The following is a 13,200-nucleotide window of genomic DNA, read 5'->3' as shown; positions in this document are numbered from 1 at the left end:
GAAAGAGAATTTGGGAATCAAAAAATTTCCTCTGCATAAAGAAAAAGAGTGGGGGCGGCGATGGCTAATCAGTGAAAAAAAAATTTCAACAATATAGAACTGGGCCATACCGGGTAAGAAGGAAAAATATGGGCGGTATTTTGTTAGGATAGTGGGCCAAGTGACATAGAGTGTAATTTCTTCGACTATTTATTGTATTTTCAATTAACAAATTAAGGCTAATATGATCAATTTTATTGTTAATTAACACTACAAGATGGAGTATATATTCTTTAATATATGAAAAAACAGCCCAAAAAAATCAATTGAGGTACGGAATAAAATAATTGCTAAAAAGCAAGAGGACATGATCATTGAGCATGTGGTTTGTGTTATCTAACAAAGGAATTAAGGACTGATCCCACCGAGATTATAACGTCAACTATCCAATTGCATTTAATTTAACTGAGAAATTTATACCTGTAGAATCACTAGATATTAATTATCGTCAAACACGCTTACAAATATCTTTCTCTTTAGTTGCCTAGATTAGCATCAATTAAAAGTCATTTATTATCTTATTAGCAATTCATTTTACAGGTGGCAGACGCTTTTTAATTATTTTTTCTGCCTGAGAATCCAAACTCTCCTTATTTTCTTATTCAAGTTCTTTTTTATTGTCCAACTCTTTTTCTTTTATTGTGATTTTGTTTGTATGTGTATACGGTGAAATCAGGTACCCCGATTTAGTAGGTTCAAGACGTTGCACCGAGGGCCGAAGTTCAGTGAAGACCAAACTCGGGCTCAAAGGCAGAATAAGAGGCTCAAAGACCTAAGTGTTCGAGGAACACCGGAGCCAAGTATGACCAACTCTGAGATAGTGTCGTTATGAGTTTGTTACAGAAGGAGAAGATTCTCTCCACGTCCCAAGATCATGGCGTAAATTTCGAAATTGATTTATACGAATTAGTACAAATCCTTACTAGGCGGTTATACAGATGTCCCAATAAGATTCTTTACTGTAAATAGAAATGTACCTTATTTAGGAATCATCTTCTATATAAAGGGGACCACAATCATTTGTAAGATAATCGAATCATTTGGCAAATATTATACTAACTTACTTTTTTATCATTGTTCATTAGAATTGTACTTTAGTTTTACTTTTCTTGCTTTATTATTCTAGCCCGTCTCGAGGTCGCTAGGCTTGAGGTCAAGATTGACCTATCTACTGGTTTGATCTTACTTAATTTCTTCATCTATACTTCATATTTCTTGATTATTAATTAGTATTGAACTAAATCACGTATCTTTAAAACCACAAATCAAATTTAGTTGTTACTCGTATTTTCGAGGTAAACAGTTTAACGCCCACCATGGGGCTGAAGATAATAGTGATTATTTCATTATTTATTCTCATAACACACGTTAACTTTACACTTTTTCTTGTCAAGAATTTTTGATTCTCTGGCTAAACGCACATGTTCATGACAACAAAGTCTTGGAGAAAACAACAATATAGGGATCGGTGTACCACCAGTAAACCTTGGGGAAGTGCCAAATATGAAACAAGTTAATGTTAGTTCACATATTGCTCTAAACGCGGATTTAGGTACAGACCCGGGAGGGAGTGTACGCAGGGAAGCCCGATCTGGTGGCCAAGGAACACAAGGAATGGGATATGGGGGAATGTGTGATATTCGAGATGCTGCAAGCTCAACAGACCATCATCGCTCAACTTCAAAGTCGGAATAAGACTCTGAGTATAGCTGAACCAGAAAACACTCGGCACGCTGAACCAGCCCAAGAGAGGTCGAACGGAAATGACTCGGGGACTGACTCCACCATTATGAGGATGCTCGAATAGCTCACCAAGAGCATCGAGTCCGGAGAAAAGAATATAGAAGACAATGACAAAAAGGTGCCGACTTATAACTCCCGTATTGACCAAATACCGGGGGCACCTCCGGTCGTGAAAGGTTTAGATGCCAAAAAGTTCATACAAAAACCATTCCCTCAGAGGCGGTTTCGATGCCCATTTCCAAGAAGTTTCGCATGCCCGATATACCTAAATACAATGGGACAACCGACCCTAACGATCATATTACTTCATACACTTAAGGGATCAAAGGAAATAACTTGAATGATGATGAGATCGAATTAGTTTTGTTGAAAAAGTTTGGAGAAACACTGTCGAAAGGAGCTATGATCTGGTATAACAACTTGCCTTGTAACTCTATTGATTAGTTTGCTATTTTAGGAGACACCTTCGTGAAAGCACATGCCGGGGCCATAAAGGTGGCAACGAGGGATGTCTTCGAGATAAAATAAAGGAACGACGAGATATTGAGGGAGTTCGTGTCTAGGTTTCAGATGGAGCGCATGGAATTACCACCGGTCTCGGATGACTAGGCAGTACATGCTTTTATGCAGGGTTTGAATGAAAGGAGTTCGATTGAATCTCGACAACTAAAGAAGAATCTGATCGAGTATCCAGTTGTGACGTGGTCGGACGTACATAACCATTACCAGCCAAAGATTAGGGTCGAAGACAACCAGTTGAGAGCCCCCTCGGGCTCAGTTCATCCTAATAGGCTGGCGGCTATGCCCCCGAAGGATACAGACAGGGAATCAAGATTCAACAAAGAACGGTATCAGTCATATGTCGATCGGAGAAACAACGCTCGAGTCATAACATTACTTGGAATAGTCAAAGAAACGATCGAGGTCAAAGTTCTCGAGGACTCATGAGTAAGAATGGGTTCGATAAACATACCGACCCCACGGAGGCACCTCGATTGTCGAGTATAATTTCAATGTAGATGCGTCGAGGATTGTGTCAGCTATTGGAAGGATCAAAGATACCAGGTGGCCCAGGCCTATACAAACTGATCCTTCTCAAAGGAATCCAAACTTTAGGTGTAAGTATCATGGCACACATGGCCATAAAACCGAAATCTGCAGGCAGCTAAGGGATGAGGTAGCTCGGTTGTTTAACGAGGGTCATCTTCGAGAATTCCTTGGTGATCAAGCTAAGAATCACTTTAGGGGGAGAGATGCAAGCAGAAAAAACGAGCAGGAAGAACCACAACATGTAATCCACATGATCGTTGGCGGTGTTAATATCCCACAAAGACCTGTATTCAAACGCACCAAGGTGTCGATCACCAGAGAAAAACGGACTCGGAGCTATGTGCCCAAGGACGTCCTATCATTCTATGATGAGGAAGCAGAAGGCATATCTCAGTCGCACAATGACGCCCTGGTAATTTCTATTCTTTTAAATAAAATTCAAGTTAAACGTGTTCGAGGGGATCCAGGTAGCTCAGCAAACATAATCAGATCGAGGGTTGTGGAACAACTTGGCCTACAGGATTAGATTATACCTGCATCCCGGGTCCTAAATGGCTTCAATATGGCAAGCAAAACAATAAAGGGGGAGATTATCATACCAATAAACGTAGTCGGGACCATACAGGGTACAAAATTCCATATCATCGAAGGACATGAGGTATAATGCACTCCTCGGTAGACCATGGATACACAATATGAGGGCGGTACCTTCAACTCTCCATCAGATGATGAAGTTCCTAGTAGAGGATGGAGTGAAAATGGATCACAGAGAGAAACACGCTGCAAAGGAGTTGTTTGCAGTCGATGAAGTGACGCCGATACCAGAGCCTTCGACCTCGAAAAAGTCAAACACCAAAGGTAAGCAGGCAGCCAAATAGCAATCACCGCCTCCAGCCTCGATGGAATCGGAGCAACAGGTAATTGAAGACGAAGAAGAGGATTTCCGTACTCCTCGAACTTTTGTCGCCCCCGAAGAGTACGATGCAACCAAGTCAATGATCGAGGAACTTGAGTATGTCATACTGATCGAATACATGCCTGAGAGAAAGGTATACCTGGGAACGGGATTAACCCTGAACTCAGGAAAAAACTCATTCAATTTTTTATTGATAATATAGATTGCTTTGCTTGGTCTCATTTAGATATGACAGGGATTCCACTGGAAATAACAACATACTGGCTAAGCATCGACCCCAGGTTCAAACCGGTAAAGCAAAAAAGGAAGCCTCAATATGAGGCTAAGCAGACATTCATAAAGGACGAGGTATCCAAACTTCTTAAAATAGGGTCTATTCGAGAAGTAAAATACCCCGAATGGTTAGCCAACGTAGTTGTAGTTCCTAAAAAAAGAAATAAACTTAGAATGTGCGTAGATTACAAGGATTTAAACAAAGCATGCCCGAAAGATTCTTTCCCACTGCCCAACATCGATCGTATGATCGATGCCGTGGCCGGCCACAAGATCCTAACTTTTTTCGATGCCTACTCTGGGTACAATCAAATTCAAATGAACCCGAAGGACCAGGAAAAGACTTCGTTTATTACTAATTTGAAACTTATTGTAACAATGTAATGACCTTTGGGCTAAAAAATGCAGGAGCTACATACCAACGCCTAGTTAACAAAATGTTCGAAGAACAAATAGGTAAAACAATGGAAGTTTACATTGATGATATGTTGCTTAAGTCCCTGCGCGCAGAGGACCATTTGATTCATTTGCAGGAAACATTCAAAATTTTGAGGAAGTACAACATGGAGCTTAACCTGGAAAAATGTGCCTTCAGAGTTGGCTCGGGTAAGTTACTTGGCTTCATGGTGTCAAATCATGGCATCGAAATTAACCCTGATAAGATCAAGGCCATCGAGGATATCATGGTTGTGGATAGTGTGAAGGTCGTGTAAAGGCTTACGGGGCGAATAGCCACCTTGGTCCGGTTAATTTCTAGGTCATCAGTTCGAAGTCATAGGTTTTTTTCCTTGCTTAAAAAGGAAAAGGATTTTGCATGTACCCCGGAATGCCAGCAAGTCTTAGAAGAATTGAAGCGATACTTATCGAGCTCTCCTTTGCTTTATACCCCGAAGGTAGATAAAAAGCTTTACTTATATTTGGCAGTGTCCAAGATAGCGGTAAGTGGCGTACTAGTTCGAGAAGAGCAAGGTATGCAATTCCCTTTTTATTATGTAAGCCGAACTCTAGGAGATGCAGAAACTAGATACACTCACTTAGAAAAATTAGCATTTGCATTGATAAGTGCATATAGGAATCTAAAGCCATATTTTCAATGTTATCTCATATATGTATTAACCACTTATCTCCTTCGAAATGTTTTCCATAAGCCCAAACTATCGGGCAGGTTGGCCAAATGGGCCGTCAAACTTAGCGGGTATGATATCGAGTATCAACCCCGAACGACCATCAAGTCTAAAATCCTAGCTGACTTCTTGGCCGATTTTACGCCGACCCTCGTACCCGAAGTGGATAAAGAACTCCTGCTGAGATCGGGTACATCATCGGGGGTGTGGACCCTTTTCACGGATGGTGCCTCGAATGTGAAAGGGTCTGGGCTTGGCATTGTATTAATGCCACCTACGGGTAGTACCATTAGACAATCTATCAAAACTTCTAGGTTGACTAATAATGAAGCCGAGTATGAGGCCATGATTGTAGGTCTCGAGCTAGCTAAGAGCTTGAGAGCAGAAGTCATTGAAGCCAAGTGCGATTCGTTGTTGGTAGTAAACCAAGAAAATAAAAAATTTGAAGTTCGAGAGGATAGGATGCAACGATACTTGGATAAACTACAGGTAACATTGCATCGCTTCAAGGAATGGACTCTAGATCATGTGCCTCGAGAACAAAATAGCGAGGACGATGCACTTGCTAATCTGTGATCCTCGATCGAAGAAGATGATATCGTCCGGGGACTGTCGTCTAGATATCAAGGTATGTGGTTGCAGAGGGTCATGCCGAGATAAATTCAACAAGTTTGACTTGGTACTGGAGGAATAAGTATATCGATTATTTGAAAAATGGAAAACACCCATAGGACTATAAAGAATCGAGGGCCTTACGAACCAAGGCTGCTAGGTTCCCATTAGATGAAGATGGAACATTGTATAGGAGAACGTTCGATGGGCCATTGGCAGTATGTTTAGGGTCGGGGGACACCGATAATGTTATTCAAGAAATCCACGAAGGTACTTGTGGAAACCATTCCGGCGCCGAGTCTTTGATTCGTAAAATTGTTAAAGCAGGGTATTACTGGGACAACATCGAAAAAGATACTAAGGAATTTGTCAAAAAATATGATAAGTGCCAACGGTTTGCACCGATGATCCATCAGCCCGAAGAATAACTCCACTCGATTCTATCCTCGTGACCTTTCATGAAATGGGGAATGGATATAGTCGGCCCTCTACCAACGACCCTAGTTAAAGCTAAATTTATTTTGTTTATGAATGATTATTTTTCTAAATGGGTGGAAGCACAGGCCTTCGAAAAGGTCAGAGAAAAGAAGTTATTGACTTCATCTGGGACCATATCATATGTCGGTTCGGGATACCTACCGAGATTGTATGTGACAATGGAAAGCAATTCATCGGTAGCAAAGTGACGAGGTTAAGCACACAAAATAAAGAGGATCTTATCAACACTATACCACCCAACTATAAATGGAGAGGTCGAGTCAACAAACAAAACCATCATTTAAAACCTAAAGAAAAGGTTGGAAGATGCGAAGGGAAAATGGAGAGAAGTTCTACCCGAGGTCCTTTGGGCATATCGAACAACATTGAAATCTAGCACAGGGGCTACTCCATTCTTTTTAGTATATGTCTCCGAGGCACTTATCCTTGTCGAGGTCGGAGAACCCAGTGCCAGGTTTCGACATGCATTGGAGGAGTCAAATCACGAGGCTATGAATATTAGCCTCGAGCTATTAAATGAAAAACGAGTGGTAGCACTTGTTCGGATGGCCGCGCAGAAGCAAAGAATCAAGAGATACTATAATAGAAGGACCAACCTTCGACACTTCAGAATCGGGGACTTAGTTCTACGAAAAGTCACCCTCAATACTCGAGACCCGAATAAAGGGAAACTTGGCCCGAATTGGGAAGGACCGTACCGAGTCCTAGGGGTTGTCGGTAAAGGATCTTACAAACTTAGCACAATGGAAGGTGAACAACTGCCAAACAATTGGAACGTATTATTACTGAAACGATATTATTGCTAAGGTATGACTTTCTCTTTTTGTCCATTTGAATTTGAAACTGACCTATTGTAGGTGTTTGATCGAAGCTATCGAAGGCACCTTTTTACACGAAGAGCTTAGGTTTTAAAGCATACGTTGCACTTTTTTTCCCTTATATCAGATTTTGTCCCAAATGGGTTTTACCAGCAAGGTTTTTAACGATGAAACAACTATGTGCTACCTAAGAAGAACTCAATAGTATCCAAGGCTTCTTTTCAATCAACCTCGTATACTGGGGGGCATCACCCTCAGAGGTTATATTTTCGAGGAAAATACTTTATGCCAAACAGGGCCTCGATAGGAGAACTTTGTCATGGGCCAAACGGTCGGATGAACTGTGTCCATATAGAATAGTCGAACCCCGACGACAAAACATATACGCATGTATCAATTATTCAAAGAAGCATTCTTTCTATATCAAAACACCATGTGTCTCAAAGAAGTCTACTATTATACGAGCTCTACACTTATAATTCTACGAGAAAAGGCCCAAGGGTCAGAACACAAATACACCCCGAATACCCGGGACTGTCATTGATAGTCAACACATCCGAGTCATCAAAAACTCGAACTCATAAGACCTCAAAGATGCATCCCCTCAATGTAAAGGTCAAGGCCATCATACTCAGGGACTAACCTTTCGAACAAGTTAGAAAGGTTATCGAGAAACAAGTCTAAGAAACATACCTGAAGGCTACGACCATATTAAAGGCTACGAACATATTAAAGACTACGGTCACATAAAAAGGCTACGGCCAAAATAATGCGGCCTGAAGACGTCCGACTTCCACCAATAAATCAAAAGCCTTCAAATAATTTGAAAAAATCGGTTAAATCAGGCTACCCTCGGCAAAAGCAAATGATAAAAGGGCTTCGATAAAATCAGCCCTTGAACAATTTAAAGGCTTCAATAACATCTGCATTTGAAAAAACCTCAAGAGGTATTTGATTATGTTTACACAAACAAACTATAAATAAGATTCCGATCCATCGAACCTTCAAAAAATCCAATGGGTACAAAAAACACATGTTAAGGCATAGATAAATTTTCGCTAAGTTTTTTGGCCAAAAGAGGGAAAAATTATAGCCGCTTTAGAGGCCGAATTGGACCAACTTAAAGAGCCTAAGTGCTGACCAAAAGAGACTAAGGGTCGATATAAAAGAGCATAAGGGCCAAAATATATAGGGTTCGAAACCTTGCTCTCACTCAACTCGGACTCAAGAGTCCCGACATCCCGAGCTCGCATCAAATCAATTTAAACTTAGCTCGAGGATTAACAAAAACCTTAAGAGGTATTATATTAATCAATAAAAAACCTAAGGGTTTATTATGTTATGAGTCTGAGCCAATATTCGGACTGACCATTAAAGTTATACAATAAAAATTTTCACAAATAAAGACGAATTCAACACAAATCGAAGATGAAGCGAAGAGGTTCTTTATATTTATAAGAAATGCTTACAAAATATATTTACAGCGCCCACGAGGAGCCCTTACACAAAAACAAAGAAACAAAAAAGAACTTAATCTATTTCGGGGCTACATCCTCGGAAGCAACATCCTCAGGAATTGTATTCTCTAGAGCTCTATCTTTGGGAACCTCATCCTCCTCGGGAACCTCCTCCTCCTCGGGTACTCCATCTTCATCTTCCCCGCCCTCAGAACCGCTCACAACATCTTCATCATCAGAAGAAACAAGAAACCTAGTATTGTTTTCCAGTGCCTTTGCTTGGGCTATTTCTTCAACAAGGTCAAATCCTCGGGCATGGATTTCTTCGAGAGTCTCCCTCCGAGCTTGGAACTTGGCCAAATCATTACTCCATTTTTCTAGATCGGAGGCCTCCCTCAGCTCCACCTGAACAACCTCGGCATCCCTTAAGTATACGGCAATGGGCTTATCAGCCATAGCCTTCGTCTTCTCAACTTCAGCGTTGGCTTGTGCAACTTTGGCCCGGGATTTGGCAAGCTCTGCCTCTAACTCCTCAATTTTCCTGGCCTAGGCCAGACTCTTCATTTTAATGCCTCAGAGTTGAGTTTCAGTCGAGGCCAATTGGGCTGTAACAGCTTCCTTATCGACAGCGAGCCGATCCATGTTCTCTTTCTATCGGTGGCAGTCAGTCTTAACTTGATCGACCTCGCCCCAGAGCTGCCCAATCATCTCCAGCTTTTACTGTACCTGAGACATCGACGTGTTAGCCTCTGAAGTAAGGCCAATAATACTGTACTCTATTAAAATTACAGTTACCTGCTCGTCTAGCTCGGCCTCGTTTCTTCGAGCTTTGGCCAAGTTAGCTCGGAGATCCTTGAGCTCCTCCTCTTTTTGGATACAGAGGAGCCTCAAGGCCTTCTCTTCACCAGAATCATTCTTGAGCTCGGCCTTACATTGGCCTAGCTCGGCTCTGAACTTAGAAATGGCCTACACGAAAGACAAAGAGATGTCAGTTAACATAGAAGGAGAAAAGAACAAAGAATTTTTTGCAACAACAAAAAATAGTGCCTACTCGGGAGAAAAGACGCTGAGCTTCTTCAAAGAGGGTAAATGCATCATTAAGGTTGGCAGCATCACCGACCCTAGTAAAACAATCTTGAAAGGAATCTTCTTCGAGGACATTGCTCAGATCGGGCGTACGCAGAGCTTTAGCATCTTTTATGGTCTCCTCGAAATAAGATGATAGAGAAGGGAAATGACCTATTGTCACAACCCCGAGCTCCTCACTCGGGTGTTCTGATTAGCTTCGAAGTTTTCAGCACACGTCCCCTCCGGTGTATTTGTCGAAGGCAAAGGAATAATCTCGATCTCAAGGGACTCGGGGGGCTTTGTCCAAGTCTTTCTTCGGAGTTTCCTCATCACGGGGCAAGATCTCCGGTTCGGAGGGCTTGACAGCTTCGACTGGTTTCCTAGCTTGGGGCACCAACGCCGATTCTTCACCCTCATTTTCTTCTTCATTCGGGAATTGGTGGACCGAGTCTACGTCCACATGAATAAGTTTCTTCCTTAGTCTTCGGGCAGGGGCTTTCTCATCTTGGGGGTCATCGGATTTCGAAGCTCTCTTTCTCTTATTGTCTTTTCCCGACTTCGGAATCGGGGACTTGGCCCCTTCCCCAGGTGGGGTTGGCCTTATTTTAGAGACATCTCTAATGCCTGCACAAATAAACATGAATGGAATGACATCACCAGTAAAAGAAATGTATCAAAACTTGGGAAGATAAAATACCATGATGCTTGGCCTCTCATTTGCCCCTCGATAAATCGTGCCATTTGCGCTCATCATATGAGGAGACCGCAACTAACTTTCGGACCCAGTCCTCGAGGTCAGGGATAGTGCGGGCATCCAAGAAATGGCTGCAGAAAAGGTAATGGCATTACGAAACACAAAAATAAGATATGAATAAGTATTTGGAAAAGAACTTCACTTACGGTTAAAGTTCCATCTCTCCGGTAATGGCATTTTTTTCCTATGGATGACATTCGAGGTCCTCACTCTAATAAATCGGCTCATCCAGCCTCGATTTTTGTCTTCATCATTACTAGCAAAGAAGGCATTTTTTGATCGACGTTGCAGCTTTATGAGTCCTCGAAACAGCTGAGGCCGATACAGCCGAATGAGATGGTCGAGGGTGAATTCTAGTCCCTCGGCTTTGTTGGAGAAATAGCGCAGCATAATCACGATGCGCCAAAAGGAAGGATGGATCTGGCTGAGGGTGACCTCGTACCTTTTACAGAAATCGATCACTATCGGATCGAGAGGACCCAACGTGAAAGGGTAAGTATAAACACTTAAGAACCCTTCCACGTGGGTAGTGATGCTATCCTTGGGGATCAGGATCTGTACCACGACCTCGTCTCCCAGTCGCAGTCCTTCTTCATGATTTTGAGGTATTTCTTCGATATCGAACTAATGTATCGAGATACATGTTCGCATTGACCTGGGATATCAGGGGGATTTTCAATATTGAAGTCTTTCTTTATCACGCAAGGGCCGGGGGTGATCTCATGAAGATCCGGCGGCGCCATCGATTTGGTCGGCCGGGAAGTAGAAGAGGACGATGCTTTCTCTTTTTGGGGGACTGTTTTGAAAGTTTTAGCCATAGATTTAAACTAAGGAATACAGGCGGTAGCAGAGCGTGGTGTTTTACGGGAGCTTGGCGTTTTCCGATGATTAGAGTAAGAAGTAGCGAGGAGAGAAAGAGATGAATGGGAAAAGCAAGTAGAGTAAATACAATAAGGAGGTAAAGTTTCTAGTTTAAAGGAAGAACCCTATATGTATAGATAAGAGGTGACGGTTCGGTGGCGCTAGTGGTCGACTATTACTGGCGTGCATTTAATATTTTGGGGAAGCGAACCGATGGGATGTCTCAGTCACTTTGAGAGTTTATGTCACGGGGATGATGTCATCATCAAGGGCTCCAAAAATCGATGTTCAAATCATTTCTTATCATTTTACTCTAAGAAACGCGGGGACTATCTGTATACGGTGAAATCAGGTGCCCCCGATTTAGTAGGCTCGAGAGGTCGCACCAAGGGATGAAGTTCGATGAAGACCAAGCTCAGGATCGAAGGTAGAATAAGAGGCTCGAAGACCTAAGTGTTCGAGGAACACCGGAGCCAAGCATGACCAATTCCAAGATAGTGACGGTATGAGTTTGTTACACAAGGACAAGATTCTTGCCACATCCCCAAGATCATGGCGTAAATTCCGGAATTGATTTGTACGAATTAGTACAAATTCGTACTAGGCGGTTATACAGTTGTCCCAATAAGATTCTTTACTATAAATAGAAATGTACCTTATTTAGGGTCTCATCTATATAAAGGGAACCCCAATCATTTGTAAGATAATCTAATCATTTGGCAAAGAATATACTTACTTACTTTTTGCTCATTGTTCATCAGAATTGTCCTTTAGTTTTACTTTTCTTGCTTTATTGTTCTAGCCCGTCTCGAGGTCACTAGGCTCGAGTCAAACTGATCTATCTACTGATTTGATCTTACTTATTTTATCCATCTATACTTCATATTTCTTGATTATTAATTAGTATTGAACTAAATCACGTATCTTTAAAATCACAAATTAAATTTAATTGTTACTCGTATTTTCGAGGTAAACAGTATGTCTTGCTACCTTAGAATAATTAGTGAATGTTAGAGCAAAAAGATAAAGGGTATTTTATGAATGTCTTAGTAATTGCAAATTGCAAATTGACCAGTTAACTTCAATTAGCTTTAAAGACTAAAATAATATGTTTGATTTAATTTACGGTTAATTAACGTCCTGCGTCAAATGATATAAGGTTCAACATCTAAATATTGCAATAATTCAAGGACCAAAAATGCTATGTTTATAGCATAATTCATGTAAACATTGAAGCTAGTAACAAGAATGGTGGAATTATGAGATAGGGAATTGTTGATCTTATTCCATTAGGGAATATTTATTCTTTCTCTAGTGTTATTTGATACACTGAGGGGGGAAAAGTAACATGCATTTAGTCGCTCTTTCAATCACGTGTTTAAAGACATTGAGAAAATTGAAATGACATAATATATCCCACAGTTTTTAGCTCCCCATACTTTCCTTTAATTCCATGCAGATGAAAATGACTCTTTAGTTCTCTTGCGAAATTTCGTCTTTCAACTCTAAGCAAAAATAAATAAAAAATAAAAAAATAAAAAATTGTAATTAGTGCATATCCGACACTATTAGCTTTTAATTTGCTATATATATACACATATCAAAAGAAGAAACTCGTTTGAAAATTCTATTTTCGCTTCCTATTAAGTGCGAGAGTTGGCAGGAGTCAGGAGTATATACGTGAAGTTCTACACATTACAGCAATCATTTACATCATTGTTACTTATAAGATAATTAACTAATTACAGTTAAATTTTTATGATAAATATTAATTGGTAACTTAATCTAATAGTACTACCCTGTTAGTGCTTTAGGAGTAATAGATTAAGCTATACATTAATTATGTAAAGCTTTTATATTGTCCGTGCATATATAAGTTAAAGCTTGAGTAGAAAAGACGCACTCGATCGACTTCATACATTAATTTGTCTTGAGACTTATAGCATGTTTGGTCAAGCTGCAAAAATCCGCTTTCTTTGAGAAGTGC

This window comes from Nicotiana sylvestris, chromosome 1 (genome assembly GCF_000393655.2).
Source record: "Nicotiana sylvestris chromosome 1, ASM39365v2, whole genome shotgun sequence".
Taxonomy (NCBI): Eukaryota; Viridiplantae; Streptophyta; class Magnoliopsida; order Solanales; family Solanaceae; genus Nicotiana; species Nicotiana sylvestris.
The sequence above is the reverse complement of the archived record's forward strand: the minus strand, read 5'-3'. Positions refer to the sequence as shown.